This window comes from Podarcis gaigeae (assembly GCF_964106915.1).
Source record: "Podarcis gaigeae genome assembly, chromosome: 6".
Taxonomy (NCBI): Eukaryota; Metazoa; Chordata; class Lepidosauria; order Squamata; family Lacertidae; genus Podarcis; species Podarcis gaigeae.
This window is the reverse complement of record NC_139682.1, coordinates 87,005,154-87,017,555: the sequence shown is the minus strand read 5'-3', so window position 1 is coordinate 87,017,555 and position 12,402 is coordinate 87,005,154. Positions and strand designations below refer to the sequence as shown.

Sequence of the window (12,402 nt, the reverse complement as noted above, 5' to 3'; positions counted from 1 at the left end):
GGATGCTTATTGAATTTCTAAGAAATAAAACATATAATATGCTGAGCTAATCACAGTGACTGTTTACTGAAGTGTATGAAATGAAACATTATCGGTAAGATATCAAGCAGGGATGGGCAACCTTTTAGGGCATGGATAGGCAAACTAAGGGATGCGGGTGGTGATGTGGGTTAAAACCACAGAGCCTAGGACTTGCTGATCAGAAGATCGGCGGTTCGAATCCCCGTGACGGGGTGAGTTCCCGTTGCTCGGTCCCTGCTCCTGCCAACCTAGCAGTTCGAAAGCATGTCAAAGTGCAAGTAGATAAATGGGTACCACTCCGGTGGGAAGGTAAACGCCATTTCCGTGCGCTGCTCTGGTTCGCCAGAAGCGGCTTAGTCATGCTGGCCACATGACCCGAAAGCTGTACCCCGGCTCCCTCGGCCAGTAAAGCGAGATGAGCGCCGGAACCCCAGAGTCGGTCATGACTGGACCTAATGGTCAGGGGTCCCTTTAGGCAAACTAAGGCCCGGGGGCTGGATCAGGCCCGATTGCCTTCTAAATCCAGCCCATGGACAGTCCAGGAATCAGCATGTTTTTACATGAGTAGAATGTGTCCTTTTATTTAAAATACATATCTGGGTTATTTGTGGGGTCTGCCTGGTGTTTTTACATGAGTGGAATGTGTGCTTTTATTTAAAATGCATCTCTGGGTTATTTGTGGGGCATTAGAATTCTTTCATTCCCCCCCCCCCAAATATAGTCTGCCCCCCCCACAAGGACTGATGGACAGTGGACCGGCCCCCTGCTGAAACTTTTGCTGACCCCTGTTTTAGGGACTAGTACATGGGACCAGGGGACATGGGTGGTGCTGTAGGTTAAACCACAGAGCCTAGGGCTTGCTGATCAGAAGCTCGCTGGTTCAAATCCCTGTGACGGGGTGAGCGCCTGTTGCTCGGTCCCTGCTCCTGCCAACCTAGCAGTTCGAAAGCACATCAAAGTACAAGTAGATAAATAGGTACTGCTCCGGCAGGAAGGTAAATGGCGTTTCCGTGCGCTGCTCTGGTTTGCTGGAAGCGGCTTAGTCATGATGGCCCTGTGACCTGGAAGCTGTACGCCGGCTCCCTCGGCCAGTAAAGCGAGATGAGCGCCTTACCTTTACCTTTACATGGGACCAGATTCAGCTTGCTAGTCCTGTTTAGCAGAAGCCCACACAAAGACTTCTGCTAGAGCAGTGCCACCTCTCCCCACTTTCTGCCCCCCGCCCCCCGTGGCCCAAAATGACTTGGTGTGTGTGTGAGGAGAATCCCAGGATAGCATGCAGGGGAGCAGAGGGGAGATTGTTCCATTGGCCAAGCAGAAGGACCTTTCTAAGAGCGGAATGCCGAATTCCTCCCTATATTTTCTTGAACCAAGGGGGGAAGGGGGGAGCACACACTTGTCAATCTCCTGATGTCATGATCATCTGATGTCATAATGACAGCAGGTGATTGCCATGTGTCAGAGCATAGCGCTTTGCGACGCACATCCCAAATGCCCAATGATAAGCTGGTTGCAGGACGCTCTGCAAGCCCCAAGCTTGAAAGTTAGAGAGGACGAAATGTGCAGAATGGGAGAGGAGCAAAAGTTGGTTTCTGCATCCTCCTTTGCAGGAAGGAACTGAGAATTCTCTAAGAGCTGCTTCTACACTCTTCAGAGAATTACAGTTCTCACAAGCGCCACAGGTCCAGGCCCAGAGAAGGGCTTGAGCATTAAACCCATCCATTCTTCTGCCTTCCACAAGGTGTCGTCTGAGATCCACAACTGACTGGGCTCCGTCTCTTTCTGTTGAAAAATCCCCGCTTTCATTGTTAATAGCCAGCCTGATAAAAGAGTTCTAGAGAACACAAACATTTGCACACTGTTTGGTAGCATTCAGTTGGCCACATAGACATACACCTCTAACTTATGTCCACTGAAAAATGCTTCCAATCGTTTTCCAGGAACACTTAAGTCTGACGCAGAGAGTTGGTGGTTTGTGGCCAGGCAGAGATCAGATGTAGGAACCAACACTTGGAGCCTCTGCCGCAATTTGCTCAGGTGTGACAGTTATATGATTTGACATTGTCAAATCTTGGTCAAGTGTTTTTAAAAAGAGAGAGAGATTTACGTCTGCTGAAATAACTTTGAAATTTATATTTGATTGCACGTTTACTGAATTGGCCCAGTACTGAATTGCTCCCAGGATTAAGAGAAAACTCATTCACCCGCAGCTCAAAAAGTCAAATTACATTGATGACAGTATTTTGAATAATGGTAATGTGAATGAGTCTGTAGATTAAGTCATATATTACAGAGCCAATTCATTTACAAATTAATTTGCACTCAAGCATAGGTGTTCCAGGCAAAAACAAACAAACAAACAAACCAACAAACAAACATATTTTGAAGCATGCCCAGGAGGTTATTGACTTGCTGGCTAGGTGTTCTGCTTTAAGGACAAAGAAGATCAGAACATGCTGTACACAGCTTTGGAAAGCCACCATCTCTGTTTGCAGGTGGCGATGCTTCATTTTTCTGCATGTTTAGTGATTGGTGCTACATATACAATAGACACATCTGCATATAACTGTGACATTTACTGCCATTGCTCCCAATTTAGGGACCTTGAGCAGCAGCACCATTGTAAAGCTCCAATTCTGCTGTGGTTCTCAATGCTAAGCACAAAAAAAACATGCTTCAGAAAACATTACAACATACCACTGGAAAAGAAATCATAAGTGGCATGTTGTCTTGCATGTATTTTGCATATGCCTTTGTAGATGCTTTGCAAAGAAAATCTCTCTCTCTTACACACACACACAGAGGGGGGGGGGGAGACAGAGACAGAGACAGAGACAGAGACAGAGACAGTGCCTTCCTCTCACAACTGAGTATCTTGCCACAGCCTATCCACAATACAATTAAGGCTAATATGTGGTGTTTCCTATCTTGGTGTTTGAGCAACTTAGTCCTTAGCAGTTCAGCTCCCTGCTTTCTGCACATGAAACTCCATGTTTGTTTGATTTTATGTTTCCCTTTCCAAAACCCCTTTGCAGAGCAGCAGAGGTCAGATCTGTCTGCTGTAAACTGCTGCTTTTGCAAGATTATTTTATTCGTGGGATCTATTCACAACACAGCTGAGATTTAATCACCAAGCACATAGTCGCAACGGAGTAATTGCTAACTGCCCCAATGGCCACCTATAATTTCTACCAGACCTAGCAATTACCTCCCACAATTAATTGTATTAACTCGCTTAAACCCATAATTGAGTAATTTTAGTTTTGGGGAAGTATAAACAAGTTCATGTCTGCAAGCAATGCAAGACCTTTTTTTTTTTTTTGGTAGGTATTCAATAACAAGAGTATATGGAGCTGGAAAACATTATAGCTTTAAAAGGCGGACATTTTATGGGTCAAATCACATGTTTCGTGGATTGGTTGTCACATATTATCTTCAACCTGCTCCAGTGTGTAATCAAAGACTTGAGGAATCGAATTGCCCCCATGTTGTTAAAGACGTAAACAAAATAACTGACCATTTGCTAGCTTATAATGGTGCCTTATATCCACCACCTGAGGGAAGTTGGCAAGCATGGATTGCTGTGGATGAGCAATTTATAGCTGTGCTATTCATTTTTGCAAAGATTCCTACAAGTGTTCTATAAGTCCAAACTGTAGCGTTAATGTGTTTTTTAATAATAATTTTTATTAGTTTTCAATTAGAGTTCAACAATAGCCTCATTAGGGAGGCGGGTGACATTGTGGGTTAAACCACTGAGCCTAGGACTTGCCGATCAGAAGGTCGGCGGTTCGAATCCCCGCGACGGGTTGAGCTCCTGTTGCTCGGTCCCTGCTCCTGCCAACCTAGCAGTTCGAAAGCACGTCAAAAGTGCAAGTAGATAAATAGGTACCGCTCCGGCGGGAAGGTAAACGACATTTCCGTGCGCTGCTCTGGTTCACCAGAAGCGGCTTAGTCATGCTGGCCACATGACCCGGAAGCTGTACGCCAGCTCCCTCGGCCAATAAAGCAAGATGAGTGCCGCAACCCCAGAGTTGGTCACGATTGGACCTAATGGTCAGGGGTCCCTTTACCTTTTAATAGCCTCATTATAACAATGCCAAATTATAATACAATTGCTAATACCAATAATTCAGATACCAAATTATATAATTTAGGTGGCCCCCCACGTGCTAGAATTGATGGTTTGGTGGTGTGCTTTATTTCTGCATTCCAAATTCTTATTAATTTCAATTACACTCCAGTCAAGATAACAATCCCATATACAACAACTGCAATATTAACAACTTCAATTTGTGTTGACACATTAAGTGATTTATGAAACTACAGGTGAGGCACTCAAACTATGTCCTTATTCTTCCTGCGTGTGGCAATTATTCTGTCCGTGATGTTTCTTCCTGTACTTCAGCATTAATGTTGGCCAGTTGACTTTACAAAAATGTCTATTTGGCTTGAGATGCAGCAGGTTTAATGCTCATTTTCCAATATCTTTCAGAAAGAGACACACACAAATGTTGGGTTCTGTGACTCCTATTTGCACCGATGTGCCTATTCTTCAAAAATAAGAAGATGGGCATGTTCCAAACATTGACTGGGGGTGGTTGCTCAACTGGAAACACTTCTGAACTTATGCTAACAGCTCTCTTCCAAGTATGGTGAAAGAAGGCATGGCTGCAAACTGTTGCAAAGTTGTTTAGGTTAAAGGAGATTTTGGGTAGAGGAACAAAAGGGTTCAGAATGGCCATAATGAGATGCTCAGAAGTGGCTAATAACATACGGTTAGAAAAAAAGAAAAAAGAAAAAAGCTATACAACAGGCTAATCATAGAATTGTAGTGCTGGAAGTGACCCAAAATGGTCCTCTATTCCAACCCTGTGCCATGCAGGAATCACAGTTAAAGAATCCTTGCAGATGCCCTATAACCTCTGCTTAAAAACCTCCAAGGAAGTGCCGGGGGGCACCACATAGCCCCCAGATCGAGATAAGCATCTCCGGGCGTCTTCCTCTGGAACGCAGCACGGAACGGTCATAACTCTTCAGTCCCATTGCGCAGCAGTGACACATATCCCAAAATATGTGCACACTCAAATAGCAGAGTAAAGTTGGAAGCTGAGGCTATGAGGTGTGTCATCTAAGTAATTTATTAAGCAATATATACAGGACAAAGCAATCATGGTGTCCTCTCACATCTTCTCCAACAGAGAGAGAGAGAAAGAAAGAAGGAAGTACAATACAACGGAAGAGAAAGGACTGGCTTCCGTTTCCCACACTTTCCAAGCATGGAAGGTAAACACAGACATGTGATGTAACAATCACACATCCAGCAACGGGAGAGTTTGAAAGTATTGACAGGAAGGAGAATCTACCACCTCTGGAGAGAGAACGGGCCACTGTTGAATAGCTCTTCCTGTCAGAAAGTTTTTCCTGATGCTTAGTTGGAATCTCCTTCCTTGTAACTTGAATCCATTGGTTTGGGTAATACCCTCTAGAGCAGGAGAAAACAACCTTGCTCCATCCTATCTGCCTGCAGACTGCCTCACCAGAGTGGTGCATGCTCTAGTTATCTCTTGCTTGGACTACTGCAATGCGCTTTATGTGGGGCTACTTTTGAAGGTGACCCAGAAACTACAACTAATCCAGAATGCAGCAACTAGACTGCTGACTGGAAACGGCCACAGAGACCACATAACACCGGTCTTGAAAGACCTACATTGGCTCCCAGTACATTTCTGAGCACAATTCAGTGTTGGTGCTGACCTTTAAAGCCCTAAACGGCCTCAGCCCAGTATACCTGAAGGAGCGTCTCCACCCCCATCGTTCAGCCCAGACACAGAGGTCCAGCGCCGAGGGCCTTCTGGCAGTTCCCTCACTGCAAGAAGCCAAGTTACAGGGAACCAGGCAGAGGGCCTTCTCGGTAGTGGCACCCACCCTGTGGAATGCCCTCCCACCAGATGTCAAAGAGAACAACAACTACCAGATGTTTAGAAGACATCTGAAGGCAGCTCTGTTTAGGGAAGCTTTTAATGTTTGATCCATTACTATATTTTAATATTTTGTTTGAAGCCACCCAGAGTGGCTGGGGAAGCCCAGCCAGATGGCTGGGGTAGAAAATAAATAATAAATTGTTGTTGTTGTTGTTGTTGTTGTTGTTATCCTCCATGTGCCAGCCCTTGAGATATTTGAAGATGGTTGTCATATCTCCTCTCAGTCTCCTCTTTCCCAGGCTAAAAATACCCAGCTCCTTCAACTGTTCCTAATATGTTTTGCCTTCTCCAACTCCCTCAACACTACAATTCAGATAACAAAGCAGCATGAGTTAGCAACAAATAGTTAAAAAGCCAAACAGACTAAAGTTGTAACTTTCACCAGGAATCTAGATGAGATGAGAAATGGGACCAATCTAATCTCCAGGTACAGGAAGTCCCACAACTTCAGTGGCATGACAGAGAAGCTTCTCCTTCACATGCCCACCAACTACACCTTTGATGGTGATGATGGGACATGCAGAGCAGAGACTTCTTCAAAAGCTTGAGTAGATAGGTAGGATCATGTGGGAGGAGATGGTTCTTCAAACAACTTGGTCCTTTCAGGTCTTCAAAGGTACTCAGCACAGCTCTTGGAATTGGAAATGTTCGTCAAGCCAGTGTGGTTGGAGGAGTTGTGCAGAGCCACAAGCTCCATGAAAGTTGTTGTTGTTGTTTAGTCGTTTAGTCGTGTCCGACTCTTCGTGACCCCATGGACCAGAGCACGCCAGGCACTCCTGTCTTCCACTGCCTCCCACAGTTTGGTCAAACTCATGCTGGTAGCTTCGAGAACACTGTCCAACCATCTCGTCCTCTGTTGTCCCCTTCTCCTTGTGCCCTCAATCTTTCCCAACATCAGGGTCTTTTCCAGGGAGTCTTCTCTTCTCATGAGGTGGCCAAAGTATTGGAGCCTCAGCTTCAGGATCTGTCCTTCCAGTGAGCACTCAGGGCTGATTTCCTTCAGAATGGAGAGGTTTGATCTTCTTGCAGTCCATGGGACTCTCAAGAGCCTCCTCCAGCACCATAATTCAAAAGCATCAATTCTTCAGCGATCAGCCTTCTTCATGGTCCAGCTCTCACTTCCATACATCACTACTTTGGAAAACCATAGCTTTAACTATACGGACCTTTGTTGGCAAGGTGATGTCTCTGCTTTTAAAGTAGCCCTGGTCAAAACCAGTTTAGTGGAAGAACCATGCAGAAAGTGAGTCCATTTCCCAGGCTTCCCTTACAGTCTAATATCCAATTTCTATGGGTTATGATGATAAATAAAGAGTAGTCCAAAAAAAGCTGGAAACAAACGATTTTAATGTTTCCAAAAAATGTTCTGAACTTCATTCCAGAAGATGCAAGGGAAATGTCTGCATCTAATTAGGATAGAGGGAACATTTTTGTTTACTAGCCCTAGTTTATGTAACTGGGCCTGGCAATGTCAAGCTACTCCTTACACCAGAGTAGCAACACTGAACTCAGAAAGACTACTGGGATGTAAGTGCTTTGAGAACTTGTCTTTCTCTTGGCCATCAAGCCCTTCAGTTTTTCTGTCACAAGCTATATTTAGATGTGTGGGGTGTTTTTTATTTGCTTGTTTGACGGTTCAATGGCAGCAGAGAGTACAACTAGAACGATAGAGAAAATAAAGGAGCATTGATAAAAATCAACTCCCAGCCATGTTCTTGGTGCCAAAGGCTTGAACATGTATTGAATTAATATGTCATGCACAAAACAGCAAAAGTCACATGCCTGATGCTTCTCCCTGGAAGCAAAAATGGGATAAAAACCTCTCATTGGCATTGTGATTTGCTGACTAGATCATTCTGAAGAGCTGGGGTGTGTATGTGTGTGTGTGGCAGGGAGTAACTACACATTCTTACCTTTCCCAAAGGGCCTGGTGACTGTTGCCTTCTCCTTTTCCATCAGGGCAACCTTTTTAGTGGGTTTTAGTGGATATGGTTGTGTAATTCTGTACACATTATAATTAATAATAATAATAATAATAATAATAATAATAATAATAATAATAATAATAATAATAATAATTTATTATTTATACCTTGCCCATCTGGCTGGGTTCCCCCAGCCACTCTGGGTGGCCTCCAACAAAGTATTAAAGTACAGTAGTCTGTTAAACATTAAAAGCTTCCCTCAACAGGGCTGCCTTCAGATGTCTTCAAAAAGCCTGGTAGTTGTTGTTCTCTTTGACATCTGGTGGGAGGGCGTTCCACAGGGCGGGTGCCACTACCGAGAAGGCCCTCTGCCTGGTTCCCTGTAACTTGGCTTCTCACAGCGAGGGAACCGCCATAAGGCCCTCAGCACTGGACCTCAGTGTCCGGGTAGAACGATGGAGGTGGAGACGCTCTTTCAGGTATACTGGACCGAGGCCGTTTAACATTAAATATTCAAGTCAAGCTATTGATATCTTGTTGAACAGTAAGTCCTCATGAAGAGGTTAAATGGCTTTGGTGTTTTTATGTTGTTGTTTTTAATCACTAATTTAGTGAAGTATGTATGTTTGGGTGGTGGTGTGTGGCTGGAGGAGGAAGAGGAGGAGGAGATGACAGAGGGTGAAGGAAGAGCTGTGAGTGGAGGGGGACCTTTTCCCCATCCTTTGGACCACCTGGGAACCTCAACAAACTTGCTGCACCTGGAACACAGCTGTAGGCAACCTGAGCATCATGTACCTTGAGCCTGTCCATAAAAAGTAATTTCAGAGTGAGACACTAGGGCGATGTCCACTGTTCCCAGGAAATCTTCTCATTGTGAGACTTTTGTGGGTGAACGGAAAATTTGTTTGGACCCTGGGTGTGAACCTGGAGGCTGAGAGGGTGGGTACGTCAGAAGGGAAATGAAATTATATTTATTTATATATATTAGTAACTTTGTATTGATGTAACTTTTTCATATGTAACTGTAATATTTTTGTAATGTTTTGTTTGAGTTGCCTGTCGTTGCTTCTTTTTTATACTCTGTTTGGAAACATTTTTAATATGGTGTGGAAATTATAATTAAATAATCAAAAAATGCTTACTGAAAAACAAGTGGACAGATTTGAACTTTTGCATAAAGAAGAAAAGATTTATTCTCAGCTGGAAAGCCACAACTGGAAGTGAGGGAAGCTGAGGTTTCCTGGGATAGTGTTCAGGGTTTTCATGCATATCTCTTCCATTAATGTTCTGATTGATATGAAACTTGATACATAGAATTAGTTACTGGATGCCGAAACACGGAAATAGATTTCACTGGAAGCCCTGCAACAAGAACTTGTCCAAAATCCTGTATTCCTTCATTGTGTTGGAAAAAAAGTTACAGCCATTTTGGTTTCCCATTTGGATTTCTGAATTCTGATTTGGATTCAAGGGTCAGGTCTGAATTGGCCCAGACTGAATCTCAGCTCATTCTTTCTCTTTTTAAAATATATTTCTATTAAACAATTTCAACAAAACAAATTATCCATCCAAGTAATCAATTGCATTATTTTCTTCCCCTTTTTATCCCCCCTTCCCCATCCCTCCCTCTCGTTCCCTCCCGAGACTTCCCTCAGCTCCCTTCTCTGATGATGATGATGATGATAATATTCCCCAGCCACTCTGGGGGGCTTCCAAAAAAATATTAAAATACCGTAATACATCAAACATTAAAAGCTTCCCTAAACAGGGCTGCCTTCAGATGTCTTCTAAAAGTCTGGTAGTTGCTGTTCTCTTTGACATCTGGTGGTTTTCAGGTCACCTTCAAAGGTAGCCCCACATAGAGCACATTGCAGTAGTCCAAGCAGGAGATAACCAGAGCATGCACCACTCTGGCGAGGCAGTCCGCAGGCAGATAGGGTCTCAGCCTGCGTACCAGATGGAGCTGGTAAACAGCTGCCCTGGACACAGAATTGACCTGTGCCTCCATGGACAGCTGTGAGTCCAAAATGACTCCCAGGCTGCGCACCTGGTCCTTCAGGAGCACAGTTACCCCATTCAGGACCAGGCAGTCTTCCACACCTGCCCGCCTCCTGTCCCCCCAAAACAGTACTTCTGTCTTGTCAGGATTCAACCTCAATCTGGTAGCCGCCATCCATCCTCCAACCGCCTCCAGACACTCACACAGGACCTTCACTGCCTTCACTGGTTCTGATTTGAAAGAGAGGTACAGTAGAGGTATGATTTGTTTGCACTTTTTATTCTCTGCATGTCAAAAATTGTACATATCATTACCTTATCTGTCATATATTCTATTAATAAACTTGTGGATGTTTACTCAAAACCTGCCAAGGTGTCCAAGTCATTTTGTTGTTTTTTCAAATAATTTGCAAAAAGTTCCCAATCTTCTTTGAAGTCACAGTTGTCCTTCTCAGTGGCGTAGCGTGGGTTGTCAGCACCCGGGGCAAGGCAAGTAATTTGCACCCCCTAACCCGTGGATTTGTGCCCTCTAACCCGTGGATTTGCGCCCCCTAACCCTAACCCCCAGATGTTGCGGCCGGTGCGGCCGGCCCCCCCTGCACCCCCCACACTATGCCACTGGTCCTTCTCACATAGTTTATATGTCAATTTGGCCAGTTCCGCATAGTTTTTCTTGCCACTGTTCTTTCGTTGGGATTTCCTCATTCTTCCATCCTTGTGCTAATAAGACTCTTGCCGCTATAGTCTCAGCTCATTCTCAACCACTGAATCAGAGGAGTCCTGTAGTACTCTAGTAGAAACCTTCCTTGATTTAGAGAAGGCTGCTAGGTCAACATAAACATCTGCCATAGAGTAAATTTGCTTTGCCTTTTTCACCATAAATTCCCCTTCTAAAAGTTCTGAACTTTTAGCTCAAAGCTGAGGCCAAGACATACCAAACGCACAGCCAAGAAATGCATCGTATTTTGTTCACTCAAAGCCTAGCAAACCTGAACAAAGGAGAGCTGGGTCCAAACGTAGGATAAAGCGAATGGTTTGGGGGGTGGAGTGGGAGTCAAATGCTGCAAAGAATGTACGGTAATTAATATATACAATGGTACCTCAGGTTAAGAACTAAATTCGTTCTGGAAGTCTTATCTTAACCTGAAACTGTTCTTAACCTGAGGTACCACTTTAGCTAATGGAGCCTCCTGCTGCTGCTGCGCCGCCGGAGCACGATTTCTGTTCTCATCCTGAAGCAAAGTTCTTAACCTGAGGTAATATTTCTGGGTTAGCGGAGTCTGTAACTGAAGTGTCTGTAACCCGAGGTACCACTGTATTGCCTTTGACCAGCTTGCCACCTCAAGTTACTATTTTATCCACCTTAGGGTCAGAATTGGGCTGCTGAGGCAGGCAATTTAGCAAAACAGTCTGGTCAAACATGCTTCATTATGTGTGTCCAGACCTTCTCTGAAATGTCACCCCGTAGCTGCCATCATGTAGCCTAGAGGTTCTCAAACTTATTTGGCCTACCGCCCCATTTTCAGAAAGAAAAAAAATTACTCAGTGCCCTCCTGGAATTCTACCTTCTTTAAGGAAACAAACAGAAAGATGCCATAACTTATTTTATGTATCTATATTTTCTACCAACGTCCTACGACATAGTAAAGAAAGATGTGAACAGCTAGGGTTGCCAACCCAGTGCCACAAAGCCAGGGACCGAGAGCCGAGACCTGTGATGTATGGCAGAGGGAGCACGGTGGCTCCTGGTGCTGCTTCTCCCAGGTAAAGGTAAGGTAAAGTCCAGTCAAAGGCGACTATGGGGTGCAGCGCTCATCTCACTTCAGGCCGATGGAGATGACGTTTGTCCACAGACAGCTTTCCGGACAGTTTGACTAAACTGCTTCTGGTGCAACAGAACATCATGAGCGCACGGAAACACCGTTTCCCTTCCCGCCACAGCGGTACCTATTTATCTACTTTCAGGAGTGCTTTAGAACATGCTAGGAGGGCAGAAGTTGGGACACAGCAATGGGAACTCACCCCGTTGTGGGGATTCGAACCAGGGACCTTCTGATTGGCAAGACCAAGAAGCTCGGTGGTTTAGACCACAGTGCCACTCGTGTTCCCCCAGGACCACAGCTGCTGCATCGATCCCCGGACAGCTAAGCCCCAGGAGCCTGCTGCTGCGGATCAGACCCACTCCCCATGCCCAACCAATGAATAATTTGTTTTGTTTTGCCTTGGATTGCTTGGCTTGTTCGCATTTATTTATTTATCTATTTAGGTGGGTGAGTGCAGAGCAGACTAAAAATGGCAGCACCCACGGGGGAGCAGTGGCGGAGGAAAACACTCGGGTGCCTGGGGCGGGGTGCCCAGCGGCAGGGTGCACTGCAGGGCCTCGGGAGTCCGCCTGCCTCCTCCCACTCAGCCGGAGGGGTGGCAGTGGGCGGACTGTTTGGGCAGCACGGAGCCTGCGCTCACCGAAGCCACCG

General features: G+C 45.1%; 1 long non-coding RNA gene across 3 annotated transcripts in view; it reads right to left on the bottom strand.

The window, feature by feature from the left end:
* LOC310846879 overlaps positions 1 to 12,402 on the bottom strand; it is a 278,101-nt gene that overhangs the window by 178,539 nt on the left and 87,160 nt on the right. Inside the window, exon 3 of one of the 3 annotated variants that reach the window (XR_014565574.1) lies at positions 11,222 to 11,241. The exons of the other annotated variants lie outside the window; for them this stretch is intronic. This is a non-coding gene — a long non-coding RNA (uncharacterized lncRNA). Of the gene's footprint in view, positions 1 to 11,221; positions 11,242 to 12,402 lie in introns of those variants that run through there. 3 annotated transcript variants of the gene reach the window in all.